Genomic DNA, 17,681 nt, shown 5'->3' with positions numbered 1-17,681 from the left:
AACACACACAGAAAAAGTAATGTGTTCCAAATTTTTAAAACGTGCCTTCCTTGATTAGACACACTATAATCTACTCTTGTATTTTCCAGTCATGCTTTAAACAATATATTAAAATTCATAACCAGTGACCATATGCTTACATTATGAAAATATTACTGCAGAGTAATAAAAATATGATATTCAATATAGGGCTTAAGATGTTTACAGTAAACTATTATGTTAATGTAAAATTGTATTTTGTTCTGTATCTCCAGCTGCGTTTTGAATTACCTATTTGTGATTACTGTTACTTTTTGTGTTTGTCAAAAGGAACATTTTAATCCTTAAGTCAGTGTTATATTTTAGTCCACAATAGTTTCTGATTCAGTCAAAACTGAGCTTAAGTATTCATTTTATGAATTCGTTTGCAAGAATAAGAGGTAGGTGGAGAGGCTAGGGGTTCAGTAGATTGTAATTTAGCCTCATGATCTTCACTAACTCTCTCACAGCCACACCAGAAAACCAAGAACCTAACAAAACACCATACGCTTGAGAGGCTGCTTCAAATTAGTTCGCTAGATTCTTGCTGTTCAGTATTTCTTACTTAAGTATTTTTAGCTTTTTGGAGCTTTCTAGAAATGCAGAATCCTAGGCCCTGCTTCAAACATGCAAATCATAAGTTTGTGAAAAACTATTGCTTTGGGAAGGAGTCTTACCATTTCCCACTCACAAGAAACAGCTCCTGAGTCATTTTTCTCTTATATAGTGATTCTGGCTTCACCACTGCATGAATTTGAGATATTGCAGCTGAACTGGCATCCTGAAGAGGTCTTCATTCAAGTACAGTAGATATCCTGCATGGTCTCTATTTAATAATGTCCACTTTTATACATTTCAATTTCTGTGTGTGTACACTGAGATAAATAGCCACAGTCTTTAAGCAAGGGAGACAACTAAAAGCAACAATAGAAATTTGTTCAGCTATAGCTACAGCAATATAGCTATACAATAGCTACACAAAAGTACCACTTACATTGTGCAAGTCATGATAAATGTGAAACTATAAATTCTGGAAATAGTGATAGTAAATAGATAGAAACAAGAGTGGTTCACAGATAAGGATACAAAGCATACTGTAACTCTATATTTTGCCAAACATGGAGTTAATATATTTTGTGAACTGGACAGTCTTATTAAAGGAAACAAATTCATAAACAAAGCCTCCTAGAATTGCCTGTATAAATAAATTTATCAATAAGATATTTAATTAAGACGTACATTACTATTAGCTGACATATTTTCTTCTCTACATTGTTTTATGATATGACTGAAATAAGAAAGAAAATAATGGCTTTTTTCCTTTAAAATTTCTCACATAATATATTATACTCTTTCTAATCTGTAGTGACCCTTTTTTATTTTGTAACAGCCTTATGTGCATAGCTTTCATGTTTTCAAGTGCCATTTATAATTTGTTAAATTATATTTTCTTAATATTAAGTCTTTTCTTGGAAAAAAGAAGTTGAAAGAGAGGAAGATAAATGCTTAGCATATTTAAATATTTCCTACATAGAGCTGTACTATATCAAATGATTTATACCTAAATTAATACCAAAAAGTAACTAGATAATATCCAGGAAATAATTTGTTTTACCAACATAACTTTAGATGTCTTAAGCGAGGTTGGAGTTTCTTCAGTCAATTGGACTTGAAGTTCACCAATCATGAAAATATCAGTGTAAGTTACTTTACCTTCATTAGACTATAGTTTTCTCAAAGTATCTGATAAATTTCTTAACAAAATTTATTTCACTTTTGAGCAATAAATTATTCTAATAGTACATGGGCTTAACTTTATGTCACTGTATCATCAGTTTTTTTTTTCTTGTTCTAAATTAGTAGGTGAAGAGAATTTCTTTCACTTCTAAGGTTTATATTATATGCAGTTAAACCACTTATTTTTAAAATGTCCACCCTCATTATTATATCAATTTGACAATTATCTTCAGCCCTTCTACTTTGTAAAACATGTAAAAAGCAAGACACAGAGCAAATTAAAGAAATAGTATTGATGTCAGTTTACTAAAGGGAGTTTTGAAAGGGAGATAATGTATTTGTGGGTAAATTGTCTGAGGAGTCAAAGAATATTTTGTAAAAACAAAGAGGCCTCCAAATGTTTATTATTCCCCTTATCTCTTTGAAATACTAAAAAATAGAAAGTTGATAGAGGATAGACTGAAGGAAAGGAAGGGTTGAAGGAAGAACCAAAAAGAGGAGAGGTAAAAGGACAGGTGAAAAGAGTGAACAAGAGCGTAAGCTCTGACCGTCCAACACTTAGCAATGGTGTGACCTTGAACAAACTTCCCAACCTCTCTTAACTAAATGTAAAACAAGCTTGGACCCACTCTGGTCGCTCTCTCCCTGCAAAAAACAGAGAAAATATTTGAAAATAGCATATGGTAAGAGAAAAACAGTAACAAAATTTGACCTGTACTAAGGAAACTGCACTTCCATCCAATCAATACAGCAAACTCAAATCCTGATGGATGCATTTCTTTCAAAATCTCCCAGGAAAAACTCAAGGAGCACTGCTTTTTCTTTAGTTTTCTGTAGTCTGTTCCGTTTCATGCAGTATCTTCCATATTATCTTCCTTCTGCTGGGGCAAAACAACTTCACTTCAGAAGGTAAGTAAAGTGGTTTTGTACTAATAAAACAACCAACTCCCCTCTTTTTGTTTATTGACTCTAGTATTTGTTTCAGGAGACCTTATTCCAAACCCCAGTGCAATTTTTTATTTAATTTTTTTTAAAGTAAATGTATTAAGGAATCTTATCCTCTTTAATTATTGTTAAATAGGAAATATGGTTTCTGATGCAAAGTGAGTTAATTAATAATTCATGTAGCAGCCATATACATATATTCATTGCTATGGGGGAAAGTTCATTTTAGAGACAAAGAAACCCAGATTCAAGTTTGGCTACACCTCCCTCTCTTCATCTAAATATGAAGATAGCAACTGATGTGTGAGGGCTTTTCAGAAGGTTAAATGAAAGAATGTGTATAAAATGCCTAGAATGGTTCCTGACATACAGTTGGTGCTCAATAGTTATTAATACCTGTCTTCCTTATTAAAGAATGGCTAGGAATACGTCTAGAAAAGAAAAGAATTCAGCATAGTATCATGGGTTCTATACTCATTTTCTACACACAAGGATCAATTCTATATACACAAAGCTTGATCGTTTGCCTTGCACATTCTTTTATCAAGGTACGTATCTCAGGCTTGTGGTAGGTACAGAGAGGAATTTTGCAAGAAACCTTAAGCTTGGGAATAGGAAAATGTACTTTCCCACTGAGGAAAATAAAAATGCATTAAGTAGCACAACTGTCCTTTAAAATTTCAGAGGTTAGAAAGCTGAGGTTGGTAAACATTTGAACTATAGTTCTCTCACCTGGAAGCAAAATTTTTACAGCTTCTCTCAGGTGCTTTAAAAAGAAAATTTTCAAATCTAGAGTACTCATCACCTTTTATGTAATACCCAGTAGTCAAGCAGTTCTAGATGCATTGGTTTTAAAAATCATAAATATATTCGACTTTTTAGGTGTGCACATGCACATCTAATGTGCTGTTTCTCAAAGCATAATGTATTAATCATTTAAAGAAGATGGCTATAAATATTCACAACTAATGAAAAGATGTTAAGTTATACAAATAAAGTGTTTTGTATAAACTTAGCCAAATATTAACATAATATCCCAACATAACCTAGAATTCTGTTAGGAATATTACTAATTTATAATGTTCCTATTTGCTCAATGAAAGTCTTATTAAAGAAATATTTCATTTCTGTAAGGATTTAATATAAGCCACATACTCTTCTGAGATTAGCATATTTTAGTATCATATTATCCCTTATACTAGTCATTATAATGACAGAATAATAGTGAATTCAGGCCAAATGCAATCTACCAAAAAAAAAAATTTTTTTTTTAATTCTCTGGAGCCAGGAAGTGGCTCCTGGGGAGAGAGTTGGGATTGAAGCAGGTCTGGGAGAGGAGAAGTAAGGGGATAGTGAGTGGGTGAGCCCTGCTAAACCCAGGATGTAGTCAGTGAGCCAAATGCTTAGGCGGGGCACGAAACTCAGCTGGCCGTCTGAGCAGTGATTGCACGTGCAGGCCCAGCGGAGGCCAGGACAAGGAGCTGGATCCCCATCTTCTGGGCCTCTGTGCCCACAGGATTCTCTTCTTACTGGAAGAGGGTGCGGAGTGGGGTGCAGTGGAGGTCAGAGCGGCTGTGAAGGATTACAGAGAGCAAGCAGCCACAGGTGTCTCAGGCTTCATTCAGGACAAGGACCGGTCGAGAGGCCTGTGCAGGGATGAGGGGCCAGAGGAGCATCTCGGAAGGCCAGGGTCATCTGTGTTTGTTCCTGGATGGATATGCAGGTCTAGGCAAAGGAGGGCCCGGGACACCACCGGGTCCTCCATCGAGGGGCTCAGAGAAGAGGCAGTGGGAGGAGGGAGCTGGTATTTGTCAGCTGTTGGAGCATTTATGGAGAGGAGGGGATGGTAGTTGGTTTTTAGTGTAGGGGTGACCACAGGGTGTTCTGAAGGACATTTGTGGTGGACCGTTTGAAAGGCAAGACATTTCCTTTCATTTCAAAAGTGATTTTTAAAAATGTACAGCAAAAAAGTTACCCTTTAGGAATATTTACAAAGATGAGAAAACTATTTTCTAAGTTTTAAATTTGCAACCTTGATGTAATGAGATAAAAGATGCATTAGGCTGAGTGATTATCAGTATCTTCTCTTATTACAAACAAAAGACAAAGAAACTTATGCTATAAACATTCATTTCAGACTTCCATTATGATGACTCCATAAGAACACATTTGATGCACCCTCCCAGTGCCACGGAGAAATAAAATATAAGTAGAAACCAGAAGGAAATAAGCAGGCTCAGAAACATAACAAATAAAATGAAACTACAAAATTATGAGTGGGGCTGAATCATGAATCACTGGGTTCTCAGCTAGAAGAAGACAATAGAAACCAGTGTTTTGGTTCATTCAAAGTAAACAGTCTTTAAAGGTCTTTCACAATAGGTCCCTGATCCACTGGTAGGAATCAGATACCTAGATTGGATCTCTATATTTTTGAAAGAATATTAATAAACAGACAAAAAAGAAATAAGCAAAAATCCTATTTCCAACCATCATCATCAAGGTAGGCTTAGAAGAGCAGAAAGATGCAGATAAAGCCACTTAACCTGAAATTTTACTAAGCACTCGAAGGATATAGTGCCTACATCTGAGATATCCCTGATTTAAACTTGGCACAGGAGCCCCAAAATTCAACTTTAAAGCCCATTTCTGATTAAGGATTCTGGGGAGTATATAGAGGGAACCACAAAATGTTAGACAAGGAGGGATAAAAGCAAATAAAGGAAATGGAAGAGAGAAAACAATCTTTTAGACCTGTCTCTTTAGCTAATTTTTGAGCTTTATGAAAAACAAATTTCTTACAAAATCAACAAAATCAATAAATTACAGAATAAATACCTTTAGGAAAATATCTGATAAAGACACCAAAGTATATATGTTAAAATTGCTCAGTGAGATAAACTGAAGGCTAGCTTCCCTTTTATAAGACTGCAATTTAAAGACAAGACAAAATAAAACTAGAAAATTGAGATGTGTAAGGAAATCAATTAGAAATCCTGGGGAAAAAAATAGCAACTGAAAACATGTAGCTAATGGCATTATCTCCATACTGAACAAAGTGAAAGAATTAGTGACTGGGAAAAAAATGTACTTAGGAATTCACCTAAAACATACTTATTAATTAACCCACAATTCAAAACATAAAGATATGAAAGAATTGATAAAAGGCAAAGAGTTCTCTGTGCTATAATGTCCAGTATAGTATCCACTAGCCACATATGATCATTTCAAGGTAAACTTATTAAAATTAAAAATTTCATTCGTTTTTATAGCTAAGTAGTATTCCATTGTATGGATGGACCTTGAGAGAATTATATTAAGTGAAACAAGTCAGGCACAGAAAGAGAAATACCACATGTTCTCACTTATTGGTGGGAGCTAAAAATTAATATATAAATTCACACACACACACACACACACACACACACACACACACACACACACACACAAACCGGGGGGGAGGGGGGAAGAAGATATAACAACCACAACTACTTGAAGTTGATAAGACAAGCAAACAGAAAGGACATTGTTGGGGGGGGAGGGAGAAGGGAGGGAGGTTTTGGTGATGGGGAGCAGCCACAATGTATATCGACAAAATAAAACTTAAAAAAAAAAAAAAAATTCAGTTCCTCAGTCATATTAGAACTTTTAATGTTCAGTAGCCATATGTGGGTCTTGGTTACCATGTGAACAATCCATGTATAGGACATATCTGTCATCACAGTACGTTGTTTTGGATAGCACTTCTGTACAAATAATAGATAATAAAATGAGAGTTTTCAAATATCCATAAAACCAGAGTGCAATGATTGGTGGAGAAGCAATATTCAAGCAAGTGATGGCTGAGCCGTTTGCCATCCTCAGACTAAAAAAAATCTTAAATTTCCAAAAAGCATAAGTAAAAATAAATCTAAACCCATAGTAACACAAAAAAGAAATGACAGAGAACTACGAAGGAACAGGAGGAAATGGAATGGCAGCAGATTTGTCATCAGCAAAAATTGATGTCAGAAAACTATGCTATAATATTGTCAAGATGCTAAAGGAAACTGTCTGCAAACTTAGAATTTCAGACTCAACCAAACTTTTGTCAAAGATGAGGATAAAATAAAGACATTTTCTAACCTACAAAATCTAGGAGCACTTCCCAGCTTCAGACCCACACTAATAGTCAACTACGCTTATAGGATGATGCACTTTTGCTAGTAATAATAGTAACAGTTAAGAGTATAAAGCATGTAGTATATGCCAGTCCAATTAACTCAGTTATTACTTAAAAATCAAAACAAACAAAAACCTGTGAGGCTGGCCCTAGTCATATTTTTATTTTACTGATAAAACTGGAGAAATTAAGGCACAAAATTCATATACACATTATATTGTGAAGCTACCATCCATACAGACATCCTGACTCCACAGACAAATCTCTTAAGATATTTTACCATAAACTCAAAAGTAGGGGCTTAAAAGAAAAAAGAAAAGAATAGAAAGCAAAAACATTTTTTGGAGATGAACAAAAAATCCCTAGAAATTTAAAAAATAAAAATACTAAAATAATAATACCAACACCTGTATTCTATGTCATTTGAAATCTTAAATGAGGAGTCATACCGTGCTACATAAAATTATAAATTATTAAAATAGAATCAAGGAAGAAATACAAAACTTGAAATGACCTCAATTAGTCAGGAATCTGACAGAAATAGATAACATTTACAAAATGTTAAGAGAAAATAATTTCATAAAGTGTCTCCTCACAGAGATGTGGGCAGAGTTAAAGTAACCAACCAGAATGGAAAAGCCCATAGTAACTAGCAATCACAGGAACCTGCTAGCTCCTCTAGGCCTGCGTGTGCAAAGGGAGGGAGCTGTTTAGCCAGAATACAGTGAGAATTGCATCTGTGGGAGGTGGTATCACTGGATATATCATGTCAAGCCGAAAGACAGAGTTCAAAACAGAGAAAAGTGAAGAATAAATCTGGAGGAGCAATGAAAACTAATCAGATACAACTAATAGTTATTAAAAATTAATTTGGTAATCAAAATAATTCCCTTTAAAAAATTTGGGTCATATATTTTTATAGGTCAATTTAAAAGTATATTTCAAGGAAAGGATAATTTTTCTATATAAAGATAATAGAAATGGAAAAAGCTACCCAATTCATCTTAATGGTCCTACATAACCTTGATTACAAAAGCAGCCAAGAAAAAGAAAAAAAGAAAAATACCACAAGTCAGAATTAGTTAGATATAATTGCTCTTACCCTAAGTGAATCATTGTCCAGTATATGCATGTATTGAAACAATATACTGTACTCCACAAATATGTACAGGTAAATTTTAAAATAAAATTATAAAAAGTAAAATAAAATTGCAACCCATCCAATATACAAGATTTATATATATAATCTATAATCTATCTATCTCTCTATCTCTCTATCTCTCTATCTCTCTATCTCTCTATCTATCTATCCATCTATCTATCTAAACTCTCAGTTTCTCATTTGGCATGTAAGAAACTTGGAAGGCACCACTCTAACAACAAGTAAAAAGCTGAACAAACTGAAAAATCAACAACTCTTCTTAGATCTGTAACAGAAGTAAGGTCACAGGGAAAATCATTGCCTCTTCAAATTAGAGAGACTGACAGGTGAATACAGAGAATTACAGCTTATCACAGAAGAAACCCACAAGTAGCAACCTCTGTGGGAACCAGAGCTAGAGTAGGAAAACCTGAACTGTAATTGATAAATTGCTGGGGGCTACGTGTGGACAACCGTGAGAGTTAAAAACTCCAGAAGAACAGGGTTATGGGGACCCTCCACACTTTCATGAGTTTTACCTCCAGAAGCTCCAGCAGGTCCTCACAGTAATGTTGGAGAAAAATCTCCTCATGCTTCTAACAGGGGGAGGGAAAAAACAACCATTCTGAAATATGCTGGAACACCCTGATCTTCTTAACAAAAACTGCCCTTAGGAGAAATTATTTAACTGGAGGCTAACCTGCTAGGGTTTTACCAGAGTCTAACAAATCTGGGGGAAATAAATACCAACTCTAGCTCACTCTAGCCATCTTGTTATACTGAAGTTGGGGGAGAGAGGACTGAGAAGCATGAAGTTTGCAATTCAGAGTTGCAGATTTGCTAAAAGAAAGAGTTGTAATCATAAGACTACAGGATATTTCCCATTCCTCCACAACTTACGACCACATTACTAAAGACTTATTTGTAGCAGTTCTTTTTACCCAGTACATCATGTATGGCTATGAAGAAAACATTGCAAGACATGCTAAAAGGCAAAAAAGAGTATAGTTTTAAGACACAGAGAAAGCATCAAAACTAAATTCAGATATGGCAGGGATGTTGCAATTATCAGACCAGGAATTTAAAACAATGTGATTAATATACTAAGCACTGTAAAGGATAAAGTAGACAGCATTCAATAACAGATGAGCAGTGTAAACAGAGAAATAGAAATCCAAAGAACCAAAAAGAAATGCAAGATATCAAAAACAATGTCACAGAAATAAAGAATGATTTTGATGGGCTTATTGGTAGACTGGACATGGCTGAGGAAATAATCTCTAAGCAAAGATATATTAATGGAAACTTCCAAAACTAAAAAGGAAAAAGAACAAAGACTGGAAAACAAAGAAACAAACAAACAGAATGTCCAAGAATAGTGGAACAGCTGCAAAAGGTATAATATAGTGTATTGAAATTCGTGGAGGAGAATAAAGAGAGAAAGGAACAGAGGGAATATTTGAAACAATAATGCCTGAGAATTTTCCCCAAATTAATGTCAGGCACCAAACCACAGATCCAGAGAACATCAAGCAGGATAAATGTCAAATATGAAGATGCTTTAAGAAGTTTGTGAAAAATAGAATTAAAATATAATATGAATCTTTTCATGAACTTTCAAAGTACCCTAATATATATATGGTGGAGGCAGGGGATGGACACATACACCAAACCACTACACCGAACCATATCGTATTCAAACTACAGAAAATAAAAAAAAATAAATCCTCAAGCCATAGAAAAAATCTTACTTATAAAGGAACAAAGATAAGAATTACATCCAAGTTCTCCTCAGAAAACATGCAAGCAAGAAGAGAGTGAAATGAAATGCTTGGAGTGTTCAGAGCAAAAAACCACCAATCTAGAATTCTGTACCCTCCAAAATTATTTTTCAAAAAAGGAACGAAAAAGAAAGACTTTCTCAGACAAACAAAAATTATGAAAATTTGTTGCCAATAGACCCATTTGCAAGAAATGTTAAAACAAGTTCTTTAGAGGGAAAAAAACTAATATAGAAACTCAAATTTACATAAAGAAAGGAAGAACATCAGAGAAGGAATAAATAAAGGTAAAATAGAAACTTTCATTCTTATTATTAATTGATTTAACATATAACAGTTTGTTCAAAATAATATTAGCAACAATATATATATATACATATATACATATATATATACATAAGCACACACACACACACACACACACACACACATATATACTTATGTAAAAGTGAAATGAATGACCATACTAATACAAGTGATGGGAGGAAGGTATTAGGATTATTTTGTTATTGCCTGGTACTCACACTATCCACAAAGTGGTGCAGTGTTATTTGAAAGTGTACTTGGATTACCTGTAAGTGTATACTGCAAATTCTAGGTCAACTTCTGAAAAACATAAAAAAAAAATTACAGCTGATTTGCTAGGAGAGAAGAGAAAATTGAAGCATTTATATAAAATGCTCAATTAAAACCATAAAAAGCAAAAAAAAAGAAAAAAGAAAGAAAAAAAAAAAAAGAGTGTAAGCCAAAAATAGGAACAAAGAACAAAGGCAACAAATAGAAAAAACTAACAAATATGGTAGGTATTAATCCAAATAAACCAATAATCACTTAATACTTCAATAGTCTAAATACACCAATTAAAAGACAGAGATCATCAGATTGGATCAAAAAATATACACCCAACTACACATTGTCTACAAGAAACTCACTTTAACTATAAATACACATATAGATTAAAAAATAAATGGATGAAGAAAAACATGTTTAGCTATTACTGATCAGAAGAAAGTTTAATATTAATATTAATTAATAATATTAATTAATTAATTAATTAACAATATTAATTTCAGATAGAACAGATTTCAAAGCAAGGAAAGTTATCAGGGATTAAAAAAAAAAGCTCATTACATAATGATAAAGGGGTCAATTCTCCATGAACAAGTAATCTTTTCTTATATGCACCTAACAGTAGGACATTAAACTACGTGAGGCAAAAACTGAGAGAACTGCAAGGAGAAACAGATAGATGAATTCAATATCTTAGTTGGAGACTTCTACACCTCTCTATCACAAATGGACAGACCCAGCAGGCAAGAAATCAGTAAATACAAAGCTGAGCCCAGTCATCTGGATATAATAGACGTCAATAACAACAGAATACACGTTCTTCTCAAGTTCACATTGAACATTCACCCAGATAAACCACATTTTGGGCCATAAAACACACCTTAACAAATTTGAAAGAATAAAAATCACACAATGTCAGCTCTCAGACCACAATGAAATTAAACTAGAAATCAGTAACAAGAAGATAACCAGAAGAAACAAAAATATGTGGAGGTTAAACAACAAACTTAAATAACACATGGGTTAAAAAGAAATTTCAAGATAAAATTTAAAATATTTTGAACTGATGAAAATGAAAACACAACTTATCAAAATTTCTGATATACAGCAAAAGCAGTGCTAAGAGAAAAATTTATATCATTGAATAAATATATTAGCAAAGAAGGAAGATCTAAAATCAAATATCTGTAGTCCATCTCTAGGAAACTAGAAAAAGTAGAGCAAATTAAATCAAAGTAAGCAGAAGGAAACAAAATTAGAGCAAAAATTAATTAAATTAAAAACAGGAAATCAATAATTAACAAAACCAAAAGCTGGTTATTTGAAAAGATTGATAGTCAATAGGATTCTAGCCAGGCTATGTAAAAAAGAAAGACAATACGAATCACTAATATCAGAAAAGAAAGGGGGAACATCACTGCAGATACCATGGAAATTAAAAGAATAACGAAGTAATGCAATGAACAACTCTATGCCCACAAATTTGATAACCTTGATGAAATGGACCAAGTTTTTGAAAAATACCATTTGCCAAATCTCATACATAAAGATATAGCCAATCTGAATAGTCCTATATCTATTTAAAAAATCAAATCAATAATTAATAGCCTTCCCAAATAGGAGGTTATTAATAATCTGGCCCAGATGTATTTACTGGTAAATTCTACCAAACATTTAAGGGTAAAATTATTATTCTCTACATTTTTCTGAAGACAGAAGTAGAGGGAATACTTCCTAATCCATTCTATGAGGAAAATTACGCTAATACCAAATCCAGCAAAGACATTACAAAAAAACAAACAAACTACAAACCAATATCTCTCATACATAAATACAGATGCAAAAATCTTGAACAAAATACTAGCAAATCAAATCCAAAAATGCATCTAAAGAGTAATGTATCATGAACAACTGGAATTTATCTCAGTATGCAAGGCTGATTAAGTATTTGAAAATCAATTAATGTAATCCATCACACCAATAGGTTAAAAAAGAAAGAAAAAACACTTGGTTATACTAATAGATGCAGAAAAAGCATTTGACAAACCCATTTTATAATAAAAATTCTCTAAATGCAGAATAGAGGGGAACTTCCTCAACTTAATAAAGAAATCTACAGTTAACATCAAACTTGATAGTGAGAAATTTGAATCTTTCCCATTAAGATCAGGAGGAAGGCAAGGATGTCCCTGTCTCCTCACTGCTTTTCAATATCATCCTCTAAGTCCTTATTGTCTAATGCAGTAAGAGAAGGAAATAAAACATATACAGATTGCATAGGAAGAAATACAACTGTCTTTTTTGACAAATGACATGATTGTGTATGTGGAAAATCCAAAAGAATTGACAAAAAAGTCCTGGAACTAATGAGAAATTATAGCAAGGCTGAAGGACATATCTGATAAAGAACTGTATCCAAAATATACAAAGTACTCTTAAACTCAACAATAAGAAAAGAAACAACAAGATTATAAAATGGGCCAAAGACCTTAACATCTCTCCAAAAACCACATATTTTGAACTTTTATGATATTTTATAAAATTTCTCAAATTGAAAATAAAGACAAATGAGGAATTCTAACCATTACTTTAGCAGAGAAGACAGGGATGGATGGAATTGGAAGTGTCCCTGCCACAGTGCTTAGACAGATAGGGTACTGCAGGAGATGGGCACTTTTACCTCCCACACCTTTTAAGAAATGTTGTCTAGCATGCATTGTCGAGACAGGCCCATTTCTTCTTTCTATAGCACTAACACTGAGAGGGCCAGCAAAGCTGAGAGTAGGATAAGTCATCAGGGGTTTAGATTTGGACTCTGCCACTTTTTGCTGTGTGACTTTAATCCAAACTTCTCTAAGTTCTGGTTTTATTATCTGTAGTACGTGCTTATTAAAAATCTATATCATAGAGATGATAGGATTAAATTTGAAAAAAAAGTACTTTTACAAAAACAAAGCTCAGAACCTGGTGGTACATATTAAACATTCCCTGGATGAGCACGATCATTTGTCATAATTGTTCTTTACAACTTTTTTTTTTTTTTTTTTTTTTTTTTTTTGTCGTTTTTTCGTGACCAGCACTCAGCCAGTGAGTGCACCGGTCAGTCCTATATAGGATCCGAACCTGCGCCGCGCTCCCAGTGCAGCACTCTACCAAGTGCGCCACGGGCTCGGCCCTCTTTACAACTTTTTATCAACATTCTTAAATGAAGAAGTCAGGGTCATTTTTGTTCTTGTCTTGCTAATGATCTCAACACAATTATGTTGTTCTCTTTTCCTTCTTGTCCCCCCATCACTGCCCCCACATACTGTGATAAATTCAAAGAGATGGTATAATTTACATAAAATATGTTATTTTTGTTTACAATAGGAAACTCTTACTGCTTCCTTTTTAGGAGAAGTTTAGGTAATCAGCAAAGGAAAAACAGTGATATTTAATTATTCTGCAATGTCTTAGTGTTTTGTACTTTTTATAGCAACACTTCTCACACTTATTTCTCTGTTGACAAAGCCACATATAATTAACTTAAAATGGATTATAAAAATCCATCACCTTGAGACTCTTTCTTCTTTATTTACTTTATTTTCTTAATTACACAATCAACTTATTAAGAATCTTCAATGTTTCCACTCAAGATGGAAAGTAATGTGGTCACAAATTGTCTCAGGCCTCTTGGAAAATAGCCATAATATCACTCATTAGTTCAAGAACAGAGTTCTCAGATAAGTCACCTGTAACTTCTAGAGGATGTTTTAGAAAAAAAGTAAATTTTTGTTTTTGCCTTTTAAAAAATTTTCTCTTATTAAGAAGAGAGATATAAATAATTATTTTACTAACTTTAAACATGTAAAAATACTTAAAAAAACATTTAAAAGTACTCTAAGGCTGAATTTTATTACAGTTCTCCAAATTTGATATCGATAGTGAATGATTAAGTGATTCATTAACAAAGTGTCTGAGAATAAAAAGTATTAAAAATTAAAAACCAATAGAAATCCTCAATTTATAATAATCTAGATGAGTATAAATTACAGTAAATATGAGTTTTAAGAATCCACAGCTAGCAGCACAATAACAGCAGGTCTAGAAATGCACATTATTATCCAACTTAGGATCACTGTCATCTTGTATTTCATAGCCTGAGGAGATTTATAAATGAAATAAAAGACGCTAAATATTCGCACAAAGTACTTTAACAATGTATGTCATCTTGAAACTGTCTAAACAGATAACCCCAAAACAAGAATAGTCATTACAGAATGATGTGATTATCACTTCTCTTTTCTAATTGTACAATGAGAGGTCGTGCAAGTAGCAGTATATTCCACAAGTTTGACTGTACTAGCCAATTAGCAAATAATTATGCCCTGGCATTTTGTTAAATTTGCAAGTGCTCCATTGTTATGTATTTCAGATATGATGTATAAATTATTAAACAGCATTCCTATTATCTCTTAACTTTAGACACACTTTGGAATAGTTGCTACAAAAGTATATATTTGTTATATACAGGATAGTCACCTTTTCTACACCTAATTAGGTTAAAAATATTCAGCCAAGAAATTAGTGCTGGACGGTATTTGGACAATTTAGATTTGAAAGAGAAAAGGAGAAGAGCAAGTCAAACAAATGGGACCATGGTCAGCTGGGACAGGCAGATAAAAAGAAATAATTTTTGGACTGTTCAGCTGTTCAATATAGTTTAATGTACATTGGAATGCTGGAAATTAATTAGCTCAATAAAGCAAACTAGAGCTGAGGGTAGAAACAACCACCAAGTTGGTAACTTAAACACTTTGCTTTTTGGCTAGTGCATGAAACTTTGTGACTTTGTCTAAGACGTAAATGAAAGCAAGTTAAGAAGTTAGGGACAAAAGGTGAGATCCTTTCACAGAAATGTCTCAACTAAGTGTTTTTGGCTTTAAAAAGATTTACATGTTTAGTGCTATGTAATTATACATTTTTAAAAATTACATGTATTAATAAGAGCATATCCACTAATTCATGTAGTGAATTTAGTTTCTTTGTAGGTCTACATTAACCTATTTGTATAGAGATAAATAAATAAATAATCCATTATGGGACTAAAATTCTCCTAGATTAATGACCACCATCACTCAGACAATTTTTAAGATATCTTACTAATATAAAAAAGGTTTTCTGTATGGTTTTGGGAAGAAGCTTTAAACAGAATTTAACATTCGTATTAAATATTAGACATAGATAATTAACTTTAAGTAATTTGCAATTTAATGTTATGTATTTTAAACTAAAAAATCACTTTCATATTAATATTTCTCTGATAATAATAAACACACTTGGATTTTATGAACACTAGTAATTGCAATTTCACTTGGGAGGAATCTCAACAGACAAAGTTCACATAGAATATGAGCTAGTAAAATATCTGTAAACTCAGAGAAGATACATGTAAATTGTTTCTGGTTATATCTACAAAGAGCAGTATATGACGGTACTTCAAAAAGATCGTGGTAAAAATAGAGTTGAAAGACAATACAAATCTTTCCATGAACTTTTTGAAGACCCCTTAAGGCAATATACTTAAGGTAACATATTTATCTGAAATAGACAAATAAACACTTATTTTCACTTTTAATTATCCTACAGGCATAATGAGGAGAGTTAAGATAATTGTTAGAAGCATTTTAACATTAAGAAAGAATCAGCTCTGTGAGAAATATTCTGTGACCTTGCCTAGCTCAGTGAAGTAGTGATCATATACACATTTTCATTGAATAATTGCTGTTTTTTAACACATGCATGAAATACACTGATTTTCACACAGCACCAGTGTACTTTTCAATATTACTGTAGAAAGAGCTCCTAACACACTTCATATGAAAATTTCTTCATGATTATGTTTATACTTTATTCATCAATTCTTCTACTGCACTGCAATTTTCATAAAACAAGATGTTTTTGATTCTCAATATTTAAAAGCCATGCTCTTATAAGCCATCTAAAGCAGGGGCCAAGGGATAGCAAGGTAATATAGAAAATTACAAAAGGATATTTAAAAGAATAAATTACGATGCTAATTAAAGACAATATTTTGAAGAATTTAGCATGCCAGGAATGGTGATTTCCTATTTATCAGTTACAAAACTATACACGAAAATCAACATAAAAATATTTTTTGCAAAATATTTGACAATGTTTTTTCCCTAAAAAAATTGTTTTGCTGATGAGAACATTTTGGAACAATGTAATTTATCATTTTCTTCAAAGGCAACATTTACTCACTGGAATTTTATGTACTGTGAAAAAGGCAATGTTTTAACTACCAAATCAACTGCATAGAATTAAGTATGTATTCTACCTATACAGCTACACTTTTAGAAACATTTTATTACAGAGACACATACAGAGACCTACCATTTCATACAGCATTACATTTTGTTAAAAATGACCATTAATGATATTTAAACATCATCCTAGAAATTGCCTTATAAAATGTAAAAGATGAAATGCAAGAACTGCCTAATATATGAAACCATTTCATTTAATGATTTCAGTGTGAAATGCTGAAAGAAATAATTACCCAAAGAAATGAGTTTATGAAAGTAGCCCCTTTCTTTACTGTATTTAAAATATACTGTTTATCTTTGAGTTCAAACATAGCTGTGATTGTTCTGTGCTTAAATGTACATCATTTAATATGGCAATTGTGCTCATAAAAATGTTTCTGAATTTTTACAAATTTCTGTTTCTTAGAATATGATTTGTTATTGTTTTGGGGAAAAAAAGGACTGGGAAAAATCAATCTTGTTAACAAATTGCTCTTAAAATTGGAATTCTTGAATTCAGTCTTCAAGTTTACTATTTGTACCTTTGGAAAGCACATTATTACAATTTGATGGCTTGTAATTTTCAATAAAGACATCTTGATAAACAAAAATATTTGGTCCACCCTATCAAATAATAGGTTCTGTAATATATATATAAATCTATTTTCTCTATTTTATTCTTACTTGTGACTTTTCTTTTTCTAGCCTCTTCTAGGACAATTGTGGGTGTGCCAAAAAGCACTGAGCTACAGCTCATCCTTGATAGATTTCACAAGATTGTTCTCCCTAAAACAAGTGGAATTCAGACTCAATTTCATGTCATGAAGCAACACTACAACATGCTTTGAGTAGTTTTTAGGTGTTATGTCAATTAGAAAGCTTAGGGTCACTGATTATGTAGCTTGATGTTACTAATTACAGAACCTTTCAATGGTAATTAAAAATCTATTATAATTAATGACAAAATGTTAAAAGGAGTCAGTTATCTCAGCAATTGGAGTATTTTACATAAATTAGCC

The sequence above is a fragment of the Cynocephalus volans genome, chromosome 6 (genome assembly GCF_027409185.1).
Source record: "Cynocephalus volans isolate mCynVol1 chromosome 6, mCynVol1.pri, whole genome shotgun sequence".
NCBI lineage: Eukaryota > Metazoa > Chordata > Mammalia > Dermoptera > Cynocephalidae > Cynocephalus > Cynocephalus volans.
This window is presented reverse-complemented; position numbering follows the sequence as displayed.